Genomic DNA, 21,423 nt, shown 5'->3' with positions numbered 1-21,423 from the left:
CAACAGGTGTGCGAGTCTCCTTTTGCTGCCTGCTGCGAGGGACTCTCAAGCAAGCACAGCCTGTTGGTGCCCCCTTGTGGCCCCATCTAGAAGCTGCCAAAGGGAAGCCGCTCGCTTTGCTGCTGGCTTTTGGTGTCTGGGATTTGTTGTGAGCCTTTTTTAAAAGAGAGGAGGGGAGGGGAGGGGAGGGGGGGGTTCCTTCCTTGGTCTTTGTTTTTTCGTTTTCCTCTCTCCGTTTAAACCCTTAACTCTTGATTTGGCGTCCTGATATCTTTGCTTGGCTGCTTTGGACACACCGGCCGAGTTCCCCCTGGGCCCGCTGGCTGTGGATTCCTCTGCTGGTGTAGTGACAGGAATTGGCCTTTGGTTCAGCCGGGAGGGGAGCTTTGTAGCGAGCGGCAGCGGGCACGCTCCAAAGATGGCACTTGCGGCTGCAGCAGCAGGAAGTGCACGGCCGGGCCCTTTTTTGCGGCCGCCTGGTGGGGCTGCCGACGTTGAGCCTCCGACGCCGGGCCTCTTCCTGCCGCCCTGAGCGAGCAGCCGGAGCTGCAGCCTTCTGCCTGTTTACAGGCGTCGAACGCACGTTGGGCTCCGAAGCCGCCGCCCCGCTATGCAAATGACTCTGGCTTGCTGTGCATCTTGGACGACGGCCTTCGCCTTGAGCTTGGCCTGCCATGGGGGGGATGGAAGGGGTGTAGCCGGCTCCCAGGCTGCTGGCCTCGGTGGCACCCTCTCGAAGGAACGCCTGGCTTTGGCCCCGGATCCCGCCTCACCCCACCGCCCGAGACTCCGCGATGTAGCGGGCCTGCGCCGGAGGGGCGCCCGTCGAGCCGGCGCGCTCCCAACTCATACTTACCTGGCAGGGGAGATACCATGATCACTAAGGTGGTTCTCCCAGGGTGAGGCTCATCCATTGCACTCCGGGTGTGCTGACCCCTGCGATTTCCCCAAATGCGGGAAACTCGACTGCATAATTTGTGGTAGTGGGGGACTGCGTTCGCGCTTTCCCCTGATTTGCTCTGGTCAAAAATAGACAGATACACGCTGCTGCTTGGGGGGCTCCACGAGCCAACAGGTGTGCGAGTCTCCTTTTGCTGCCTGCTGCGAGGGACTCTCAAGCAAGCACAGCCTGTTGGTGCCCCCTTGTGGCCCCATCTAGAAGCTGCCAAAGGGAAGCCGCTCGCTTTGCTGCTGGCTTTTGGTATCTGGGATTTGTTGTGAGCCTTTTTTAAAAGAGAGGAGGGGAGGGGGGGGTTCCTTCCTTGGTCTTTGTTTTTTCGTTTTCCTCTCTCCGTTTAAACCCTTAACTCTTGATTTGGCGTCCTGATATCTTTGCTTGGCTGCTTTGGACACACCGGCCGAGTTCCCCCTGGGCCCGCTGGCTGTGGATTCCTCCGCTGGTGTAGTGACAGGAATTGGCCTTTGGTTCAGCCGGGAGGGGAGCTTTGTAGCGAGCGGCAGCGGGCACGCTCCAAAGATGGCACTTGCGGCTGCAGCAGCAGGAAGTGCACGGCCGGGCCCTTTTTTGCGGCCGCCTGGTGGGGCTGCCGACGTTGAGCCTCCGACGCCGGGCCTCTTCCTGCCGCCCTGAGCGAGCAGCCGGAGCTGCAGCCTTCTGCCTGTTTACAGGCGTCGAACGCACGTTGGGCTCCGAAGCCGCCGCCCCGCTATGCAAATGACTCTGGCTTGCTGTGCATCTTGGACGACGGCCTTCGCCTTGAGCTTGGCCTGCCATGGGGGGGATGGAAGGGGTGTAGCCGGCTCCCAGGCTGCTGGCCTCGGTGGCACCCTCTCGAAGGAACGCCTGGCTTTGGCCCCGGATCCCGCCTCACCCCACCGCCCGAGACTCCGCGATGTAGCGGGCCTGCGCCGGAGGGGCGCCCGTCGAGCCGGCGCGCTCCCAACTCATACTTACCTGGCAGGGGAGATACCATGATCACTAAGGTGGTTCTCCCAGGGTGAGGCTCATCCATTGCACGCCGGGTGTGCTGACCCCTGCGATTTCCCCAAATGCGGGAAACTCGACTGCATAATTTGTGGTAGTGGGGGACTGCGTTCGCGCTTTCCCCTGATTTGCTCTGGTCAAAGATAGACAGATACACGCTGCTGCTTGGGGGGCTCCACGAGCCAACAGGTGTGCGAGTCTCCTTTTGCTGCCTGCTGCGAGGGACTCTCAAGCAAGCACAGCCTGTTGGTGCCCCCTTGTGGCCCCATCTAGAAGCTGCCAAAGGGAAGCCGCTCGCTTTGCTGCTGGCTTTTGGTATCTGGGATTTGTTGTGAGCCTTTTTTAAAAGAGAGGAGGGGAGGGGAGGGGAGGGGGGGGTTCCTTCCTTGGTCTTTGTTTTTTCGTTTTCCTCTCTCCGTTTAAACCCTTAACTCTTGATTTGGCGTCCTGATATCTTTGCTTGGCTGCTTTGGACACACCGGCCGAGTTCCCCCTGGGCCCGCTGGCTGTGGATTCCTCCGCTGGTGTAGTGACAGGAATTGGCCTTTGGTTCAGCCGGGAGGGGAGCTTTGTAGCGAGCGGCAGCGGGCACGCTCCAAAGATGGCACTTGCGGCTGCAGCAGCAGGAAGTGCACGGCCGGGCCCTTTTTTGCGGCCGCCTGGTGGGGCTGCCGACGTTGAGCCTCCGACGCCGGGCCTCTTCCTGCCGCCCTGAGCGAGCAGCCGGAGCTGCAGCCTTCTGCCTGTTTACAGGCGTCGAACGCACGTTGGGCTCCGAAGCCGCCGCCCCGCTATGCAAATGACTCTGGCTTGCTGTGCATCTTGGACGACGGCCTTCGCCTTGAGCTTGGCCTGCCATGGGGGGGATGGAAGGGGTGTAGCCGGCTCCCAGGCTGCTGGCCTCGGTGGCACCCTCTCGAAGGAACGCCTGGCTTTGGCCCCGGATCCCGCCTCACCCCACCGCCCGAGACTCCGCGATGTAGCGGGCCTGCGCCGGAGGGGCGCCCGTCGAGCCGGCGCGCTCCCAACTCATACTTACCTGGCAGGGGAGATACCATGATCACTAAGGTGGTTCTCCCAGGGTGAGGCTCATCCATTGCACGCCGGGTGTGCTGACCCCTGCGATTTCCCCAAATGCGGGAAACTCGACTGCATAATTTGTGGTAGTGGGGGACTGCGTTCGCGCTTTCCCCTGATTTGCTCTGGTCAAAGATAGACAGATACACGCTGCTGCTTGGGGGGCTCCACGAGCCAACAGGTGTGCGAGTCTCCTTTTGCTGCCTGCTGCGAGGGACTCTCAAGCAAGCACAGCCTGTTGGTGCCCCCTTGTGGCCCCATCTAGAAGCTGCCAAAGGGAAGCCGCTCGCTTTGCTGCTGGCTTTTGGTATCTGGGATTTGTTGTGAGCCTTTTTTAAAAGAGAGGAGGGGAGGGGAGGGGAGGGGAGGGGAGGGGAGGGGGGGGTTCCTTCCTTGGTCTTTGTTTTTTCGTTTTCCTCTCTCCGTTTAAACCCTTAACTCTTGATTTGGCGTCCTGATATCTTTGCTTGGCTGCTTTGGACACACCGGCCGAGTTCCCCCTGGGCCCGCTGGCTGTGGATTCCTCCGCTGGTGTAGTGACAGGAATTGGCCTTTGGTTCAGCCGGGAGGGGAGCTTTGTAGCGAGCGGCAGCGGGCACGCTCCAAAGATGGCACTTGCGGCTGCAGCAGCAGGAAGTGCACGGCCGGGCCCTTTTTTGCGGCCGCCTGGTGGGGCTGCCGACGTTGAGCCTCCGACGCCGGGCCTCTTCCTGCCGCCCTGAGCGAGCAGCCGGAGCTGCAGCCTTCTGCCTGTTTACAGGCGTCGAACGCACGTTGGGCTCCGAAGCCGCCGCCCCGCTATGCAAATGACTCTGGCTTGCTGTGCATCTTGGACGACGGCCTTCGCCTTGAGCTTGGCCTGCCATGGGGGGGATGGAAGGGGTGTAGCCGGCTCCCAGGCTGCTGGCCTCGGTGGCACCCTCTCGAAGGAACGCCTGGCTTTGGCCCCGGATCCCGCCTCACCCCACCGCCCGAGACTCCGCGATGTAGCGGGCCTGCGCCGGAGGGGCGCCCGTCGAGCCGGCGCGCTCCCAACTCATACTTACCTGGCAGGGGAGATACCATGATCACTAAGGTGGTTCTCCCAGGGTGAGGCTCATCCATTGCACTCCGGGTGTGCTGACCCCTGCGATTTCCCCAAATGCGGGAAACTCGACTGCATAATTTGTGGTAGTGGGGGACTGCGTTCGCGCTTTCCCCTGATTTGCTCTGGTCAAAGATAGACAGATACACGCTGCTGCTTGGGGGGCTCCACGAGCCAACAGGTGTGCGAGTCTCCTTTTGCTGCCTGCTGCGAGGGACTCTCAAGCAAGCACAGCCTGTTGGTGCCCCCTTGTGGCCCCATCTAGAAGCTGCCAAAGGGAAGCCGCTCGCTTTGCTGCTGGCTTTTGGTATCTGGGATTTGTTGTGAGCCTTTTTTAAAAGAGAGGAGGGGAGGGGAGGGGAGGGGAGGGGAGGGGGGGGTTCCTTCCTTGGTCTTTGTTTTTTCGTTTTCCTCTCTCCGTTTAAACCCTTAACTCTTGATTTGGCGTCCTGATATCTTTGCTTGGCTGCTTTGGACACACCGGCCGAGTTCCCCCTGGGCCCGCTGGCTGTGGATTCCTCCGCTGGTGTAGTGACAGGAATTGGCCTTTGGTTCAGCCGGGAGGGGAGCTTTGTAGCGAGCGGCAGCGGGCACGCTCCAAAGATGGCACTTGCGGCTGCAGCAGCAGGAAGTGCACGGCCGGGCCCTTTTTTGCGGCCGCCTGGTGGGGCTGCCGACGTTGAGCCTCCGACGCCGGGCCTCTTCCTGCCGCCCTGAGCGAGCAGCCGGAGCTGCAGCCTTCTGCCTGTTTACAGGCGTCGAACGCACGTTGGGCTCCGAAGCCGCCGCCCCGCTATGCAAATGACTCTGGCTTGCTGTGCATCTTGGACGACGGCCTTCGCCTTGAGCTTGGCCTGCCATGGGGGGGATGGAAGGGGTGTAGCCGGCTCCCAGGCTGCTGGCCTCGGTGGCACCCTCTCGAAGGAACGCCTGGCTTTGGCCCCGGATCCCGCCTCACCCCACCGCCCGAGACTCCGCGATGTAGCGGGCCTGCGCCGGAGGGGCGCCCGTCGAGCCGGCGCGCTCCCAACTCATACTTACCTGGCAGGGGAGATACCATGATCACTAAGGTGGTTCTCCCAGGGTGAGGCTCATCCATTGCACGCCGGGTGTGCTGACCCCTGCGATTTCCCCAAATGCGGGAAACTCGACTGCATAATTTGTGGTAGTGGGGGACTGCGTTCGCGCTTTCCCCTGATTTGCTCTGGTCAAAGATAGACAGATACACGCTGCTGCTTGGGGGGCTCCACGAGCCAACAGGTGTGCGAGTCTCCTTTTGCTGCCTGCTGCGAGGGACTCTCAAGCAAGCACAGCCTGTTGGTGCCCCCTTGTGGCCCCATCTAGAAGCTGCCAAAGGGAAGCCGCTCGCTTTGCTGCTGGCTTTTGGTATCTGGGATTTGTTGTGAGCCTTTTTTAAAAGAGAGGAGGGGAGGGGAGGGGAGGGGAGGGGGGGTTCCTTCCTTGGTCTTTGTTTTTTCGTTTTCCTCTCTCCGTTTAAACCCTTAACTCTTGATTTGGCGTCCTGATATCTTTGCTTGGCTGCTTTGGACACACCGGCCGAGTTCCCCCTGGGCCCGCTGGCTGTGGATTCCTCCGCTGGTGTAGTGACAGGAATTGGCCTTTGGTTCAGCCGGGAGGGGAGCTTTGTAGCGAGCGGCAGCGGGCACGCTCCAAAGATGGCACTTGCGGCTGCAGCAGCAGGAAGTGCACGGCCGGGCCCTTTTTTGCGGCCGCCTGGTGGGGCTGCCGACGTTGAGCCTCCGACGCCGGGCCTCTTCCTGCCGCCCTGAGCGAGCAGCCGGAGCTGCAGCCTTCTGCCTGTTTACAGGCGTCGAACGCACGTTGGGCTCCGAAGCCGCCGCCCCGCTATGCAAATGACTCTGGCTTGCTGTGCATCTTGGACGACGGCCTTCGCCTTGAGCTTGGCCTGCCATGGGGGGGATGGAAGGGGTGTAGCCGGCTCCCAGGCTGCTGGCCTCGGTGGCACCCTCTCGAAGGAACGCCTGGCTTTGGCCCCGGATCCCGCCTCACCCCACCGCCCGAGACTCCGCGATGTAGCGGGCCTGCGCCGGAGGGGCGCCCGTCGAGCCGGCGCGCTCCCAACTCATACTTACCTGGCAGGGGAGATACCATGATCACTAAGGTGGTTCTCCCAGGGTGAGGCTCATCCATTGCACTCCGGGTGTGCTGACCCCTGCGATTTCCCCAAATGCGGGAAACTCGACTGCATAATTTGTGGTAGTGGGGGACTGCGTTCGCGCTTTCCCCTGATTTGCTCTGGTCAAAGATAGACAGATACACGCTGCTGCTTGGGGGGCTCCACGAGCCAACAGGTGTGCGAGTCTCCTTTTGCTGCCTGCTGCGAGGGACTCTCAAGCAAGCACAGCCTGTTGGTGCCCCCTTGTGGCCCCATCTAGAAGCTGCCAAAGGGAAGCCGCTCGCTTTGCTGCTGGCTTTTGGTATCTGGGATTTGTTGTGAGCCTTTTTTAAAAGAGAGGAGGGGAGGGGGGGGTTCCTTCCTTGGTCTTTGTTTTTTCGTTTTCCTCTCTCCGTTTAAACCCTTAACTCTTGATTTGGCGTCCTGATATCTTTGCTTGGCTGCTTTGGACACACCGGCCGAGTTCCCCCTGGGCCCGCTGGCTGTGGATTCCTCCGCTGGTGTAGTGACAGGAATTGGCCTTTGGTTCAGCCGGGAGGGGAGCTTTGTAGCGAGCGGCAGCGGGCACGCTCCAAAGATGGCACTTGCGGCTGCAGCAGCAGGAAGTGCACGGCCGGGCCCTTTTTTGCGGCCGCCTGGTGGGGCTGCCGACGTTGAGCCTCCGACGCCGGGCCTCTTCCTGCCGCCCTGAGCGAGCAGCCGGAGCTGCAGCCTTCTGCCTGTTTACAGGCGTCGAACGCACGTTGGGCTCCGAAGCCGCCGCCCCGCTATGCAAATGACTCTGGCTTGCTGTGCATCTTGGACGACGGCCTTCGCCTTGAGCTTGGCCTGCCATGGGGGGGATGGAAGGGGTGTAGCCGGCTCCCAGGCTGCTGGCCTCGGTGGCACCCTCTCGAAGGAACGCCTGGCTTTGGCCCCGGATCCCGCCTCACCCCACCGCCCGAGACTCCGCGATGTAGCGGGCCTGCGCCGGAGGGGCGCCCGTCGAGCCGGCGCGCTCCCAACTCATACTTACCTGGCAGGGGAGATACCATGATCACTAAGGTGGTTCTCCCAGGGTGAGGCTCATCCATTGCACGCCGGGTGTGCTGACCCCTGCGATTTCCCCAAATGCGGGAAACTCGACTGCATAATTTGTGGTAGTGGGGGACTGCGTTCGCGCTTTCCCCTGATTTGCTCTGGTCAAAGATAGACAGATACACGCTGCTGCTTGGGGGGCTCCACGAGCCAACAGGTGTGCGAGTCTCCTTTTGCTGCCTGCTGCGAGGGACTCTCAAGCAAGCACAGCCTGTTGGTGCCCCCTTGTGGCCCCATCTAGAAGCTGCCAAAGGGAAGCCGCTCGCTTTGCTGCTGGCTTTTGGTGTCTGGGATTTGTTGTGAGCCTTTTTTAAAAGAGAGGAGGGGAGGGGAGGGGAGGGGGGGGTTCCTTCCTTGGTCTTTGTTTTTTCGTTTTCCTCTCTCCGTTTAAACCCTTAACTCTTGATTTGGCGTCCTGATATCTTTGCTTGGCTGCTTTGGACACACCGGCCGAGTTCCCCCTGGGCCCGCTGGCTGTGGATTCCTCTGCTGGTGTAGTGACAGGAATTGGCCTTTGGTTCAGCCGGGAGGGGAGCTTTGTAGCGAGCGGCAGCGGGCACGCTCCAAAGATGGCACTTGCGGCTGCAGCAGCAGGAAGTGCACGGCCGGGCCCTTTTTTGCGGCCGCCTGGTGGGGCTGCCGACGTTGAGCCTCCGACGCCGGGCCTCTTCCTGCCGCCCTGAGCGAGCAGCCGGAGCTGCAGCCTTCTGCCTGTTTACAGGCGTCGAACGCACGTTGGGCTCCGAAGCCGCCGCCCCGCTATGCAAATGACTCTGGCTTGCTGTGCATCTTGGACGACGGCCTTCGCCTTGAGCTTGGCCTGCCATGGGGGGGATGGAAGGGGTGTAGCCGGCTCCCAGGCTGCTGGCCTCGGTGGCACCCTCTCGAAGGAACGCCTGGCTTTGGCCCCGGATCCCGCCTCACCCCACCGCCCGAGACTCCGCGATGTAGCGGGCCTGCGCCGGAGGGGCGCCCGTCGAGCCGGCGCGCTCCCAACTCATACTTACCTGGCAGGGGAGATACCATGATCACTAAGGTGGTTCTCCCAGGGTGAGGCTCATCCATTGCACTCCGGGTGTGCTGACCCCTGCGATTTCCCCAAATGCGGGAAACTCGACTGCATAATTTGTGGTAGTGGGGGACTGCGTTCGCGCTTTCCCCTGATTTGCTCTGGTCAAAAATAGACAGATACACGCTGCTGCTTGGGGGGCTCCACGAGCCAACAGGTGTGCGAGTCTCCTTTTGCTGCCTGCTGCGAGGGACTCTCAAGCAAGCACAGCCTGTTGGTGCCCCCTTGTGGCCCCATCTAGAAGCTGCCAAAGGGAAGCCGCTCGCTTTGCTGCTGGCTTTTGGTATCTGGGATTTGTTGTGAGCCTTTTTTAAAAGAGAGGAGGGGAGGGGGGGGTTCCTTCCTTGGTCTTTGTTTTTTCGTTTTCCTCTCTCCGTTTAAACCCTTAACTCTTGATTTGGCGTCCTGATATCTTTGCTTGGCTGCTTTGGACACACCGGCCGAGTTCCCCCTGGGCCCGCTGGCTGTGGATTCCTCCGCTGGTGTAGTGACAGGAATTGGCCTTTGGTTCAGCCGGGAGGGGAGCTTTGTAGCGAGCGGCAGCGGGCACGCTCCAAAGATGGCACTTGCGGCTGCAGCAGCAGGAAGTGCACGGCCGGGCCCTTTTTTGCGGCCGCCTGGTGGGGCTGCCGACGTTGAGCCTCCGACGCCGGGCCTCTTCCTGCCGCCCTGAGCGAGCAGCCGGAGCTGCAGCCTTCTGCCTGTTTACAGGCGTCGAACGCACGTTGGGCTCCGAAGCCGCCGCCCCGCTATGCAAATGACTCTGGCTTGCTGTGCATCTTGGACGACGGCCTTCGCCTTGAGCTTGGCCTGCCATGGGGGGGATGGAAGGGGTGTAGCCGGCTCCCAGGCTGCTGGCCTCGGTGGCACCCTCTCGAAGGAACGCCTGGCTTTGGCCCCGGATCCCGCCTCACCCCACCGCCCGAGACTCCGCGATGTAGCGGGCCTGCGCCGGAGGGGCGCCCGTCGAGCCGGCGCGCTCCCAACTCATACTTACCTGGCAGGGGAGATACCATGATCACTAAGGTGGTTCTCCCAGGGTGAGGCTCATCCATTGCACGCCGGGTGTGCTGACCCCTGCGATTTCCCCAAATGCGGGAAACTCGACTGCATAATTTGTGGTAGTGGGGGACTGCGTTCGCGCTTTCCCCTGATTTGCTCTGGTCAAAGATAGACAGATACACGCTGCTGCTTGGGGGGCTCCACGAGCCAACAGGTGTGCGAGTCTCCTTTTGCTGCCTGCTGCGAGGGACTCTCAAGCAAGCACAGCCTGTTGGTGCCCCCTTGTGGCCCCATCTAGAAGCTGCCAAAGGGAAGCCGCTCGCTTTGCTGCTGGCTTTTGGTATCTGGGATTTGTTGTGAGCCTTTTTTAAAAGAGAGGAGGGGAGGGGAGGGGAGGGGAGGGGAGGGGAGGGGAGGGGGGGGTTCCTTCCTTGGTCTTTGTTTTTTCGTTTTCCTCTCTCCGTTTAAACCCTTAACTCTTGATTTGGCGTCCTGATATCTTTGCTTGGCTGCTTTGGACACACCGGCCGAGTTCCCCCTGGGCCCGCTGGCTGTGGATTCCTCCGCTGGTGTAGTGACAGGAATTGGCCTTTGGTTCAGCCGGGAGGGGAGCTTTGTAGCGAGCGGCAGCGGGCACGCTCCAAAGATGGCACTTGCGGCTGCAGCAGCAGGAAGTGCACGGCCGGGCCCTTTTTTGCGGCCGCCTGGTGGGGCTGCCGACGTTGAGCCTCCGACGCCGGGCCTCTTCCTGCCGCCCTGAGCGAGCAGCCGGAGCTGCAGCCTTCTGCCTGTTTACAGGCGTCGAACGCACGTTGGGCTCCGAAGCCGCCGCCCCGCTATGCAAATGACTCTGGCTTGCTGTGCATCTTGGACGACGGCCTTCGCCTTGAGCTTGGCCTGCCATGGGGGGGATGGAAGGGGTGTAGCCGGCTCCCAGGCTGCTGGCCTCGGTGGCACCCTCTCGAAGGAACGCCTGGCTTTGGCCCCGGATCCCGCCTCACCCCACCGCCCGAGACTCCGCGATGTAGCGGGCCTGCGCCGGAGGGGCGCCCGTCGAGCCGGCGCGCTCCCAACTCATACTTACCTGGCAGGGGAGATACCATGATCACTAAGGTGGTTCTCCCAGGGTGAGGCTCATCCATTGCACTCCGGGTGTGCTGACCCCTGCGATTTCCCCAAATGCGGGAAACTCGACTGCATAATTTGTGGTAGTGGGGGACTGCGTTCGCGCTTTCCCCTGATTTGCTCTGGTCAAAAATAGACAGATACACGCTGCTGCTTGGGGGGCTCCACGAGCCAACAGGTGTGCGAGTCTCCTTTTGCTGCCTGCTGCGAGGGACTCTCAAGCAAGCACAGCCTGTTGGTGCCCCCTTGTGGCCCCATCTAGAAGCTGCCAAAGGGAAGCCGCTCGCTTTGCTGCTGGCTTTTGGTATCTGGGATTTGTTGTGAGCCTTTTTTAAAAGAGAGGAGGGGAGGGGGGGGTTCCTTCCTTGGTCTTTGTTTTTTCGTTTTCCTCTCTCCGTTTAAACCCTTAACTCTTGATTTGGCGTCCTGATATCTTTGCTTGGCTGCTTTGGACACACCGGCCGAGTTCCCCCTGGGCCCGCTGGCTGTGGATTCCTCCGCTGGTGTAGTGACAGGAATTGGCCTTTGGTTCAGCCGGGAGGGGAGCTTTGTAGCGAGCGGCAGCGGGCACGCTCCAAAGATGGCACTTGCGGCTGCAGCAGCAGGAAGTGCACGGCCGGGCCCTTTTTTGCGGCCGCCTGGTGGGGCTGCCGACGTTGAGCCTCCGACGCCGGGCCTCTTCCTGCCGCCCTGAGCGAGCAGCCGGAGCTGCAGCCTTCTGCCTGTTTACAGGCGTCGAACGCACGTTGGGCTCCGAAGCCGCCGCCCCGCTATGCAAATGACTCTGGCTTGCTGTGCATCTTGGACGACGGCCTTCGCCTTGAGCTTGGCCTGCCATGGGGGGGATGGAAGGGGTGTAGCCGGCTCCCAGGCTGCTGGCCTCGGTGGCACCCTCTCGAAGGAACGCCTGGCTTTGGCCCCGGATCCCGCCTCACCCCACCGCCCGAGACTCCGCGATGTAGCGGGCCTGCGCCGGAGGGGCGCCCGTCGAGCCGGCGCGCTCCCAACTCATACTTACCTGGCAGGGGAGATACCATGATCACTAAGGTGGTTCTCCCAGGGTGAGGCTCATCCATTGCACGCCGGGTGTGCTGACCCCTGCGATTTCCCCAAATGCGGGAAACTCGACTGCATAATTTGTGGTAGTGGGGGACTGCGTTCGCGCTTTCCCCTGATTTGCTCTGGTCAAAGATAGACAGATACACGCTGCTGCTTGGGGGGCTCCACGAGCCAACAGGTGTGCGAGTCTCCTTTTGCTGCCTGCTGCGAGGGACTCTCAAGCAAGCACAGCCTGTTGGTGCCCCCTTGTGGCCCCATCTAGAAGCTGCCAAAGGGAAGCCGCTCGCTTTGCTGCTGGCTTTTGGTATCTGGGATTTGTTGTGAGCCTTTTTTAAAAGAGAGGAGGGGAGGGGAGGGGAGGGGGGGGTTCCTTCCTTGGTCTTTGTTTTTTCGTTTTCCTCTCTCCGTTTAAACCCTTAACTCTTGATTTGGCGTCCTGATATCTTTGCTTGGCTGCTTTGGACACACCGGCCGAGTTCCCCCTGGGCCCGCTGGCTGTGGATTCCTCCGCTGGTGTAGTGACAGGAATTGGCCTTTGGTTCAGCCGGGAGGGGAGCTTTGTAGCGAGCGGCAGCGGGCACGCTCCAAAGATGGCACTTGCGGCTGCAGCAGCAGGAAGTGCACGGCCGGGCCCTTTTTTGCGGCCGCCTGGTGGGGCTGCCGACGTTGAGCCTCCGACGCCGGGCCTCTTCCTGCCGCCCTGAGCGAGCAGCCGGAGCTGCAGCCTTCTGCCTGTTTACAGGCGTCGAACGCACGTTGGGCTCCGAAGCCGCCGCCCCGCTATGCAAATGACTCTGGCTTGCTGTGCATCTTGGACGACGGCCTTCGCCTTGAGCTTGGCCTGCCATGGGGGGGATGGAAGGGGTGTAGCCGGCTCCCAGGCTGCTGGCCTCGGTGGCACCCTCTCGAAGGAACGCCTGGCTTTGGCCCCGGATCCCGCCTCACCCCACCGCCCGAGACTCCGCGATGTAGCGGGCCTGCGCCGGAGGGGCGCCCGTCGAGCCGGCGCGCTCCCAACTCATACTTACCTGGCAGGGGAGATACCATGATCACTAAGGTGGTTCTCCCAGGGTGAGGCTCATCCATTGCACGCCGGGTGTGCTGACCCCTGCGATTTCCCCAAATGCGGGAAACTCGACTGCATAATTTGTGGTAGTGGGGGACTGCGTTTGCGCTTTCCCCTGATTTGCTCTGGTCAAAAATAGACAGATACACGCTGCTGCTTGGGGGGCTCCACGAGCCAACAGGTGTGCGAGTCTCCTTTTGCTGCCTGCTGCGAGGGACTCTCAAGCAAGCACAGCCTGTTGGTGCCCCCTTGTGGCCCCATCTAGAAGCTGCCAAAGGGAAGCCGCTCGCTTTGCTGCTGGCTTTTGGTATCTGGGATTTGTTGTGAGCCTTTTTTAAAAGAGAGGAGGGGAGGGGGGGGTTCCTTCCTTGGTCTTTGTTTTTTCGTTTTCCTCTCTCCGTTTAAACCCTTAACTCTTGATTTGGCGTCCTGATATCTTTGCTTGGCTGCTTTGGACACACCGGCCGAGTTCCCCCTGGGCCCGCTGGCTGTGGATTCCTCCGCTGGTGTAGTGACAGGAATTGGCCTTTGGTTCAGCCGGGAGGGGAGCTTTGTAGCGAGCGGCAGCGGGCACGCTCCAAAGATGGCACTTGCGGCTGCAGCAGCAGGAAGTGCACGGCCGGGCCCTTTTTTGCGGCCGCCTGGTGGGGCTGCCGACGTTGAGCCTCCGACGCCGGGCCTCTTCCTGCCGCCCTGAGCGAGCAGCCGGAGCTGCAGCCTTCTGCCTGTTTACAGGCGTCGAACGCACGTTGGGCTCCGAAGCCGCCGCCCCGCTATGCAAATGACTCTGGCTTGCTGTGCATCTTGGACGACGGCCTTCGCCTTGAGCTTGGCCTGCCATGGGGGGGATGGAAGGGGTGTAGCCGGCTCCCAGGCTGCTGGCCTCGGTGGCACCCTCTCGAAGGAACGCCTGGCTTTGGCCCCGGATCCCGCCTCACCCCACCGCCCGAGACTCCGCGATGTAGCGGGCCTGCGCCGGAGGGGCGCCCGTCGAGCCGGCGCGCTCCCAACTCATACTTACCTGGCAGGGGAGATACCATGATCACTAAGGTGGTTCTCCCAGGGTGAGGCTCATCCATTGCACGCCGGGTGTGCTGACCCCTGCGATTTCCCCAAATGCGGGAAACTCGACTGCATAATTTGTGGTAGTGGGGGACTGCGTTCGCGCTTTCCCCTGATTTGCTCTGGTCAAAGATAGACAGATACACGCTGCTGCTTGGGGGGCTCCACGAGCCAACAGGTGTGCGAGTCTCCTTTTGCTGCCTGCTGCGAGGGACTCTCAAGCAAGCACAGCCTGTTGGTGCCCCCTTGTGGCCCCATCTAGAAGCTGCCAAAGGGAAGCCGCTCGCTTTGCTGCTGGCTTTTGGTATCTGGGATTTGTTGTGAGCCTTTTTTAAAAGAGAGGAGGGGAGGGGAGGGGAGGGGGGGGTTCCTTCCTTGGTCTTTGTTTTTTCGTTTTCCTCTCTCCGTTTAAACCCTTAACTCTTGATTTGGCGTCCTGATATCTTTGCTTGGCTGCTTTGGACACACCGGCCGAGTTCCCCCTGGGCCCGCTGGCTGTGGATTCCTCCGCTGGTGTAGTGACAGGAATTGGCCTTTGGTTCAGCCGGGAGGGGAGCTTTGTAGCGAGCGGCAGCGGGCACGCTCCAAAGATGGCACTTGCGGCTGCAGCAGCAGGAAGTGCACGGCCGGGCCCTTTTTTGCGGCCGCCTGGTGGGGCTGCCGACGTTGAGCCTCCGACGCCGGGCCTCTTCCTGCCGCCCTGAGCGAGCAGCCGGAGCTGCAGCCTTCTGCCTGTTTACAGGCGTCGAACGCACGTTGGGCTCCGAAGCCGCCGCCCCGCTATGCAAATGACTCTGGCTTGCTGTGCATCTTGGACGACGGCCTTCGCCTTGAGCTTGGCCTGCCATGGGGGGGATGGAAGGGGTGTAGCCGGCTCCCAGGCTGCTGGCCTCGGTGGCACCCTCTCGAAGGAACGCCTGGCTTTGGCCCCGGATCCCGCCTCACCCCACCGCCCGAGACTCCGCGATGTAGCGGGCCTGCGCCGGAGGGGCGCCCGTCGAGCCGGCGCGCTCCCAACTCATACTTACCTGGCAGGGGAGATACCATGATCACTAAGGTGGTTCTCCCAGGGTGAGGCTCATCCATTGCACGCCGGGTGTGCTGACCCCTGCGATTTCCCCAAATGCGGGAAACTCGACTGCATAATTTGTGGTAGTGGGGGACTGCGTTCGCGCTTTCCCCTGATTTGCTCTGGTCAAAGATAGACAGATACACGCTGCTGCTTGGGGGGCTCCACGAGCCAACAGGTGTGCGAGTCTCCTTTTGCTGCCTGCTGCGAGGGACTCTCAAGCAAGCACAGCCTGTTGGTGCCCCCTTGTGGCCCCATCTAGAAGCTGCCAAAGGGAAGCCGCTCGCTTTGCTGCTGGCTTTTGGTATCTGGGATTTGTTGTGAGCCTTTTTTAAAAGAGAGGAGGGGAGGGGAGGGGAGGGGGGGGTTCCTTCCTTGGTCTTTGTTTTTTCGTTTTCCTCTCTCCGTTTAAACCCTTAACTCTTGATTTGGCGTCCTGATATCTTTGCTTGGCTGCTTTGGACACACCGGCCGAGTTCCCCCTGGGCCCGCTGGCTGTGGATTCCTCCGCTGGTGTAGTGACAGGAATTGGCCTTTGGTTCAGCCGGGAGGGGAGCTTTGTAGCGAGCGGCAGCGGGCACGCTCCAAAGATGGCACTTGCGGCTGCAGCAGCAGGAAGTGCACGGCCGGGCCCTTTTTTGCGGCCGCCTGGTGGGGCTGCCGACGTTGAGCCTCCGACGCCGGGCCTCTTCCTGCCGCCCTGAGCGAGCAGCCGGAGCTGCAGCCTTCTGCCTGTTTACAGGCGTCGAACGCACGTTGGGCTCCGAAGCCGCCGCCCCGCTATGCAAATGACTCTGGCTTGCTGTGCATCTTGGACGACGGCCTTCGCCTTGAGCTTGGCCTGCCATGGGGGGGATGGAAGGGGTGTAGCCGGCTCCCAGGCTGCTGGCCTCGGTGGCACCCTCTCGAAGGAACGCCTGGCTTTGGCCCCGGATCCCGCCTCACCCCACCGCCCGAGACTCCGCGATGTAGCGGGCCTGCGCCGGAGGGGCGCCCGTCGAGCCGGCGCGCTCCCAACTCATACTTACCTGGCAGGGGAGATACCATGATCACTAAGGTGGTTCTCCCAGGGTGAGGCTCATCCATTGCACTCCGGGTGTGCTGACCCCTGCGATTTCCCCAAATGCGGGAAACTCGACTGCATAATTTGTGGTAGTGGGGGACTGCGTTCGCGCTTTCCCCTGATTTGCTCTGGTCAAAGATAGACAGATACACGCTGCTGCTTGGGGGGCTCCACGAGCCAACAGGTGTGCGAGTCTCCTTTTGCTGCCTGCTGCGAGGGACTCTCAAGCAAGCACAGCCTGTTGGTGCCCCCTTGTGGCCCCATCTAGAAGCTGCCAAAGGGAAGCCGCTCGCTTTGCTGCTGGCTTTTGGTATCTGGGATTTGTTGTGAGCCTTTTTTAAAAGAGAGGAGGGGAGGGGAGGGGGGGGTTCCTTCCTTGGTCTTTGTTTTTTCGTTTTCCTCTCTCCGTTTAAACCCTTAACTCTTGATTTGGCGTCCTGATATCTTTGCTTGGCTGCTTTGGACACACCGGCCGAGTTCCCCCTGGGCCCGCTGGCTGTGGATTCCTCCGCTGGTGTAGTGACAGGAATTGGCCTTTGGTTCAGCCGGGAGGGGAGCTTTGTAGCGAGCGGCAGCGGGCACGCTCCAAAGATGGCACTTGCGGCTGCAGCAGCAGGAAGTGCACGGCCGGGCCCTTTTTTGCGGCCGCCTGGTGGGGCTGCCGACGTTGAGCCTCCGACGCCGGGCCTCTTCCTGCCGCCCTGAGCGAGCAGCCGGAGCTGCAGCCTTCTGCCTGTTTACAGGCGTCGAACGCACGTTGGGCTCCGAAGCCGCCGCCCCGCTATGCAAATGACTCTGGCTTGCTGTGCATCTTGGACGACGGCCTTCGCCTTGAGCTTGGCCTGCCATGGGGGGGATGGAAGGGGTGTAGCCGGCTCCCAGGCTGCTGGCCTCGGTGGCACCCTCTCGAAGGAACGCCTGGCTTTGGCCCCGGATCCCGCCTCACCCCACCGCCCGAGACTCCGCGATGTAGCGGGCCTGCGCCGGAGGGGCGCCCGTCGAGCCGGCGCGCTCCCAACTCATACTTACCTGGCAGGGGAGATACCATGATCACTAAGGTGGTTCTCCCAGGGTGAGGCTCATCCATTGCACGCCGGGTGTGCTGACCCCTGCGATTTCCCCAAATGCGGGAAACTCGACTGCATAATTTGTGGTAGTGGGGGACTGCGTTCGCGCTTTCCCCTGATTTGCTCTGGTCAAAGATAGACAGATACACGCTGCTGCTTGGGGGGCTCCACGAGCCAACAGGTGTGCGAGTCTCCTTTTGCTGCCTGCTGCGAGGGACTCTCAAGCAAGCACAGCCTGTTGGTGCCCCCTTGTGGCCCCATCTAGAAGCTGCCAAAGGGAAGCCGCTCGCTTTGCTGCTGGCTTTTGGTATCTGGGATTTGTTGTGAGCCTTTTTTAAAAGAGAGGAGGGGAGGGGAGGGGGGGGTTCCTTCCTTGGTCTTTGTTTTTTCGTTTTCCTCTCTCCGTTTAAACCCTTAACTCTTGATTTGGCGTCCTGATATCTTTGCTTGGCTGCTTTGGACACACCGGCCGAGTTCCCCCTGGGCCCGCTGGCTGTGGATTCCTCCGCTGGTGTAGTGACAGGAATTGGCCTTTGGTTCAGCCGGGAGGGGAGCTTTGTAGCGAGCGGCAGCGGGCACGCTCCAAAGATGGCACTTGCGGCTGCAGCAGCAGGAAGTGCACGGCCGGGCCCTTTTTTGCGGCCGCCTGGTGGGGCTGCCGACGTTGAGCCTCCGACGCCGGGCCTCTTCCTGCCGCCCTGAGCGAGCAGCCGGAGCTGCAGCCTTCTGCCTGTTTACAGGCGTCGAACGCACGTTGGGCTCCGAAGCCGCCGCCCCGCTATGCAAATGACTCTGGCTTGCTGTGCATCTTGGACGACGGCCTTCGCCTTGAGCTTGGCCTGCCATGGGGGGGATGGAAGGGGTGTAGCCGGCTCCCAGGCTGCTGGCCTCGGTGGCACCCTCTCGAAGGAACGCCTGGCTTTGGCCCCGGATCCCGCCTCACCCCACCGCCCGAGACTCCGCGATGTAGCGGGCCTGCGCCGGAGGGGCGCCCGTCGAGCCGGCGCGCTCCCAACTCATACTTACCTGGCAGGGGAGATACCATGATCACTAAGGTGGTTCTCCCAGGGTGAGGCTCATCCATTGCACTCCGGGTGTGCTGACCCCTGCGATTTCCCCAAATGCGGGAAACTCGACTGCATAATTTGTGGTAGTGGGGGACTGCGTTCGCGCTTTCCCCTGATTTGCTCTGGTCAAAAATAGACAGATACACGCTGCTGCTTGGGGGGCTCCACGAGCCAACAGGTGTGCGAGTCTCCTTTTGCTGCCTGCTGCGAGGGACTCTCAAGCAAGCACAGCCTGTTGGTGCCCCCTTGTGGCCCCATCTAGAAGCTGCCAAAGGGAAGCCGCTCGCTTTGCTGCTGGCTTTTGGTATCTGGGATTTGTTGTGAGCCTTTTTTAAAAGAGAGGAGGGGAGGGGGGGGTTCCTTCCTTGGTCTTTGTTTTTTCGTTTTCCTCTCTCCGTTTAAACCCTTAACTCTTGATTTGGCGTCCTGATATCTTTGCTTGGCTGCTTTGGACACACCGGCCGAGTTCCCCCTGGGCCCGCTGGCTGTGGATTCCTCCGCTGGTGTAGTGACAGGAATTGGCCTTTGGTTCAGCCGGGAGGGGAGCTTTGTAGCGAGCGGCAGCGGGCACGCTCCAAAGATGGCACTTGCGGCTGCAGCAGCAGGAAGTGCACGGCCGGGCCCTTTTTTGCGGCCGCCTGGTGGGGCTGCCGACGTTGAGCCTCCGACGCCGGGCCTCTTCCTGCCGCCCTGAGCGAGCAGCCGGAGCTGCAGCCTTCTGCCTGTTTACAGGCGTCGAACGCACGTTGGGCTCCGAAGCCGCCGCCCCGCTATGCAAATGACTCTGGCTTGCTGTGCATCTTGGACGACGGCCTTCGCCTTGAGCTTGGCCTGCCATGGGGGGGATGGAAGGGGTGTAGCCGGCTCCCAGGCTGCTGGCCTCGGTGGCACCCTCTCGAAGGAACGCCTGGCTTTGGCCCCGGATCCCGCCTCACCCCACCGCCCGAGACTCCGCGATGTAGCGGGCCTGCGCCGGAGGGGCGCCCGTCGAGCCGGCGCGCTCCCAACTCATACTTACCTGGCAGGGGAGATACCATGATCACTAAGGTGGTTCTCCCAGGGTGAGGCTCATCCATTGCACGCCGGGTGTGCTGACCCCTGCGATTTCCCCAAATGCGGGAAACTCGACTGCATAATTTGTGGTAGTGGGGGACTGCGTTCGCGCTTTCCCCTGATTTGCTCTGGTCAAAGATAGACAGATACACGCTGCTGCTTGGGGGGCTCCACGAGCCAACAGGTGTGCGAGTCTCCTTTTGCTGCCTGCTGCGAGGGACTCTCAAGCAAGCACAGCCTGTTGGTGCCCCCTTGTGGCCCCATCTAGAAGCTGCCAAAGGGAAGCCGCTCGCTTTGCTGCTGGCTTTTGGTATCTGGGATTTGTTGTGAGCCTTTTTTAAAAGAGAGGAGGGGAGGGGAGGGGAGGGGGGGGTTCCTTCCTTGGTCTTTGTTTTTTCGTTTTCCTCTCTCCGTTTAAACCCTTAACTCTTGATTTGGCGTCCTGATATCTTTGCTTGGCTGCTTTGGACACACCGGCCGAGTTCCCCCTGGGCCCGCTGGCTGTGGATTCCTCCGCTGGTGTAGTGACAGGAATTGGCCTTTGGTTCAGCCGGGAGGGGAGCTTTGTAGCGAGCGGCAGCGGGCACGCTCCAAAGATGGCACTTGCGGCTGCAGCAGCAGGAAGTGCACGGCCGGGCCCTTTTTTGCGGCCGCCTGGTGGGGCTGCCGACGTTGAGCCTCCGACGCCGGGCCTCTTCCTGCCGCCCTGAGCGAGCAGCCGGAGCTGCAGCCTTCTGCCTGTTTACAGGCGTCGAACGCACGTTGGGCTCCGAAGCCGCCGCCCCGCTATGCAAATGACTCTGGCTTGCTGTGCATCTTGGACGACGGCCTTCGCCTTGAGCTTGGCCTGCCATGGGGGGGATGGAAGGGGTGTAGCCGGCTCCCAGGCTGCTGGCCTCGGTGGCACCCTCTCGAAGGAACGCCTGGCTTTGGCCCCGGATCCCGCCTCACCCCACCGCCCGAGACTCCGCGATGTAGCGGGCCTGCGCCGGAGGGGCGCCCGTCGAGCCGGCGCGCTCCCAACTCATACTTACCTGGCAGGGGAGATACCATGATCACTAAGGTGGTTCTCCCAGGGTGAGGCTCATCCATTGCACGCCGGGTGTGCTGACCCCTGCGATTTCCCCAAATGCGGGAAACTCGACTGCATAATTTGTGGTAGTGGGGGACTGCGTTCGCGCTTTCCCCTGATTTGCTCTGGTCAAAGATAGACAGATACACGCTGCTGCTTGGGGGGCTCCACGAGCCAACAGGTGTGCGAGTCTCCTTTTGCTGCCTGCTGCGAGGGACTCTCAAGCAAGCACAGCCTGTTGGTGCCCCCTTGTGGCCCCATCTAGAAGCTGCCAAAGGGAAGCCGCTCGCTTTGCTGCTGGCTTTTGGTATCTGGGATTTGTTGTGAGCCTTTTTTAAAAGAGAGGAGGGGAGGGGAGGGGAGGGGAGGGGAGGGGAGGGGGGGGTTCCTTCCTTGGTCTTTGTTTTTTCGTTTTCCTCTCTCCGTTTAAACCCTTAACTCTTGATTTGGCGTCCTGATATCTTTGCTTGGCTGCTTTGGACACACCGGCCGAGTTCCCCCTGGGCCCGCTGGCTGTGGATTCCTCCGCTGGTGTAGTGACAGGAATTGGCCTTTGGTTCAGCCGGGAGGGGAGCTTTGTAGCGAGCGGCAGCGGGCACGCTCCAAAGATGGCACTTGCGGCTGCAGCAGCAGGAAGTGCACGGCCGGGCCCTTTTTTGCGGCCGCCTGGTGGGGCTGCCGACGTTGAGCCTCCGACGCCGGGCCTCTTCCTGCCGCCCTGAGCGAGCAGCCGGAGCTGCAGCCTTCTGCCTGTTTACAGGCGTCGAACGCACGTTGGGCTCCGAAGCCGCCGCCCCGCTATGCAAATGACTCTGGCTTGCTGTGCATCTTGGACGACGGCCTTCGCCTTGAGCTTGGCCTGCCATGGGGGGGATGGAAGGGGTGTAGCCGGCTCCCAGGCTGCTGGCCTCGGTGGCACCCTCTCGAAGGAACGCCTGGCTTTGGCCCCGGATCCCGCCTCACCCCACCGCCCGAGACTCCGCGATGTAGCGGGCCTGCGCCGGAGGGGCGCCCGTCGAGCCGGCGCGCTCCCAACTCATACTTACCTGGCAGGGGAGATACCATGATCACTAAGGTGGTTCTCCCAGGGTGAGGCTCATCCATTGCACTCCGGGTGTGCTGACCCCTGCGATTTCCCCAAATGCGGGAAACTCGACTGCATAATTTGTGGTAGTGGGGGACTGCGTTCGCGCTTTCCCCTGATTTGCTCTGGTCAAAGATAGACAGATACACGCTGCTGCTTGGGGGGCTCCACGAGCCAACAGGTGTGCGAGTCTCCTTTTGCTGCCTGCTGCGAGGGACTCTCAA

At 61.5% G+C, this 21,423-nt stretch overlaps 20 non-coding genes across 20 annotated transcripts; all 20 read left to right on the top strand.

Moving 5' to 3' along the window:
• The first annotated feature begins 848 nt into the window (after window positions 1–848).
• On the top strand, window positions 849–1,012 carry LOC142286867 (U1 spliceosomal RNA). Its single transcript, XR_012747936.1, has one exon. It is a non-coding gene; the product is annotated as a U1 spliceosomal RNA (small nuclear RNA).
• An 895-nt stretch (window positions 1,013–1,907) lies between these two features.
• Window positions 1,908–2,071, top strand: LOC142286811 (U1 spliceosomal RNA). Its single transcript, XR_012747884.1, has one exon. It is a non-coding gene; the product is annotated as a U1 spliceosomal RNA (small nuclear RNA).
• Window positions 2,072–2,976: 905 nt separating this feature from the next.
• LOC142286810 (U1 spliceosomal RNA) lies at window positions 2,977–3,140 on the top strand. Its single transcript, XR_012747883.1, has one exon. It is a non-coding gene; the product is annotated as a U1 spliceosomal RNA (small nuclear RNA).
• Window positions 3,141–4,060: 920 nt separating this feature from the next.
• Window positions 4,061–4,224, top strand: LOC142286865 (U1 spliceosomal RNA). The gene has a single exon (XR_012747934.1). It is a non-coding gene; the product is annotated as a U1 spliceosomal RNA (small nuclear RNA).
• Window positions 4,225–5,139: 915 nt separating this feature from the next.
• LOC142286809 (U1 spliceosomal RNA) lies at window positions 5,140–5,303 on the top strand. The gene has a single exon (XR_012747882.1). It is a non-coding gene; the product is annotated as a U1 spliceosomal RNA (small nuclear RNA).
• Window positions 5,304–6,212: 909 nt separating this feature from the next.
• On the top strand, window positions 6,213–6,376 carry LOC142286864 (U1 spliceosomal RNA). The gene has a single exon (XR_012747933.1). It is a non-coding gene; the product is annotated as a U1 spliceosomal RNA (small nuclear RNA).
• Window positions 6,377–7,271: 895 nt separating this feature from the next.
• Window positions 7,272–7,435, top strand: LOC142286807 (U1 spliceosomal RNA). The gene has a single exon (XR_012747880.1). It is a non-coding gene; the product is annotated as a U1 spliceosomal RNA (small nuclear RNA).
• Window positions 7,436–8,340: 905 nt separating this feature from the next.
• Window positions 8,341–8,504, top strand: LOC142286863 (U1 spliceosomal RNA). The gene has a single exon (XR_012747932.1). It is a non-coding gene; the product is annotated as a U1 spliceosomal RNA (small nuclear RNA).
• An 895-nt stretch (window positions 8,505–9,399) lies between these two features.
• On the top strand, window positions 9,400–9,563 carry LOC142286806 (U1 spliceosomal RNA). The gene has a single exon (XR_012747879.1). It is a non-coding gene; the product is annotated as a U1 spliceosomal RNA (small nuclear RNA).
• A 925-nt stretch (window positions 9,564–10,488) lies between these two features.
• On the top strand, window positions 10,489–10,652 carry LOC142286862 (U1 spliceosomal RNA). The gene has a single exon (XR_012747931.1). It is a non-coding gene; the product is annotated as a U1 spliceosomal RNA (small nuclear RNA).
• Window positions 10,653–11,547: 895 nt separating this feature from the next.
• Window positions 11,548–11,711, top strand: LOC142286805 (U1 spliceosomal RNA). Its single transcript, XR_012747878.1, has one exon. It is a non-coding gene; the product is annotated as a U1 spliceosomal RNA (small nuclear RNA).
• A 905-nt stretch (window positions 11,712–12,616) lies between these two features.
• LOC142286822 (U1 spliceosomal RNA) lies at window positions 12,617–12,780 on the top strand. Its single transcript, XR_012747894.1, has one exon. It is a non-coding gene; the product is annotated as a U1 spliceosomal RNA (small nuclear RNA).
• Window positions 12,781–13,675: 895 nt separating this feature from the next.
• Window positions 13,676–13,839, top strand: LOC142286804 (U1 spliceosomal RNA). The gene has a single exon (XR_012747877.1). It is a non-coding gene; the product is annotated as a U1 spliceosomal RNA (small nuclear RNA).
• Window positions 13,840–14,744: 905 nt separating this feature from the next.
• LOC142286803 (U1 spliceosomal RNA) lies at window positions 14,745–14,908 on the top strand. The gene has a single exon (XR_012747876.1). It is a non-coding gene; the product is annotated as a U1 spliceosomal RNA (small nuclear RNA).
• A 905-nt stretch (window positions 14,909–15,813) lies between these two features.
• Window positions 15,814–15,977, top strand: LOC142286861 (U1 spliceosomal RNA). Its single transcript, XR_012747930.1, has one exon. It is a non-coding gene; the product is annotated as a U1 spliceosomal RNA (small nuclear RNA).
• A 900-nt stretch (window positions 15,978–16,877) lies between these two features.
• LOC142286802 (U1 spliceosomal RNA) lies at window positions 16,878–17,041 on the top strand. Its single transcript, XR_012747875.1, has one exon. It is a non-coding gene; the product is annotated as a U1 spliceosomal RNA (small nuclear RNA).
• A 900-nt stretch (window positions 17,042–17,941) lies between these two features.
• Window positions 17,942–18,105, top strand: LOC142286860 (U1 spliceosomal RNA). The gene has a single exon (XR_012747929.1). It is a non-coding gene; the product is annotated as a U1 spliceosomal RNA (small nuclear RNA).
• Window positions 18,106–19,000: 895 nt separating this feature from the next.
• LOC142286801 (U1 spliceosomal RNA) lies at window positions 19,001–19,164 on the top strand. Its single transcript, XR_012747874.1, has one exon. It is a non-coding gene; the product is annotated as a U1 spliceosomal RNA (small nuclear RNA).
• Window positions 19,165–20,069: 905 nt separating this feature from the next.
• Window positions 20,070–20,233, top strand: LOC142286800 (U1 spliceosomal RNA). The gene has a single exon (XR_012747873.1). It is a non-coding gene; the product is annotated as a U1 spliceosomal RNA (small nuclear RNA).
• A 920-nt stretch (window positions 20,234–21,153) lies between these two features.
• LOC142286859 (U1 spliceosomal RNA) lies at window positions 21,154–21,317 on the top strand. Its single transcript, XR_012747928.1, has one exon. It is a non-coding gene; the product is annotated as a U1 spliceosomal RNA (small nuclear RNA).
• The last annotated feature ends 106 nt before the right edge of the window (window positions 21,318–21,423 follow it).

The sequence above is a fragment of the Anomaloglossus baeobatrachus genome, unplaced genomic scaffold, assembly GCF_048569485.1.
Source record: "Anomaloglossus baeobatrachus isolate aAnoBae1 unplaced genomic scaffold, aAnoBae1.hap1 Scaffold_695, whole genome shotgun sequence".
NCBI lineage: Eukaryota > Metazoa > Chordata > Amphibia > Anura > Aromobatidae > Anomaloglossus > Anomaloglossus baeobatrachus.
This window is presented reverse-complemented; position numbering and strand designations above follow the sequence as displayed.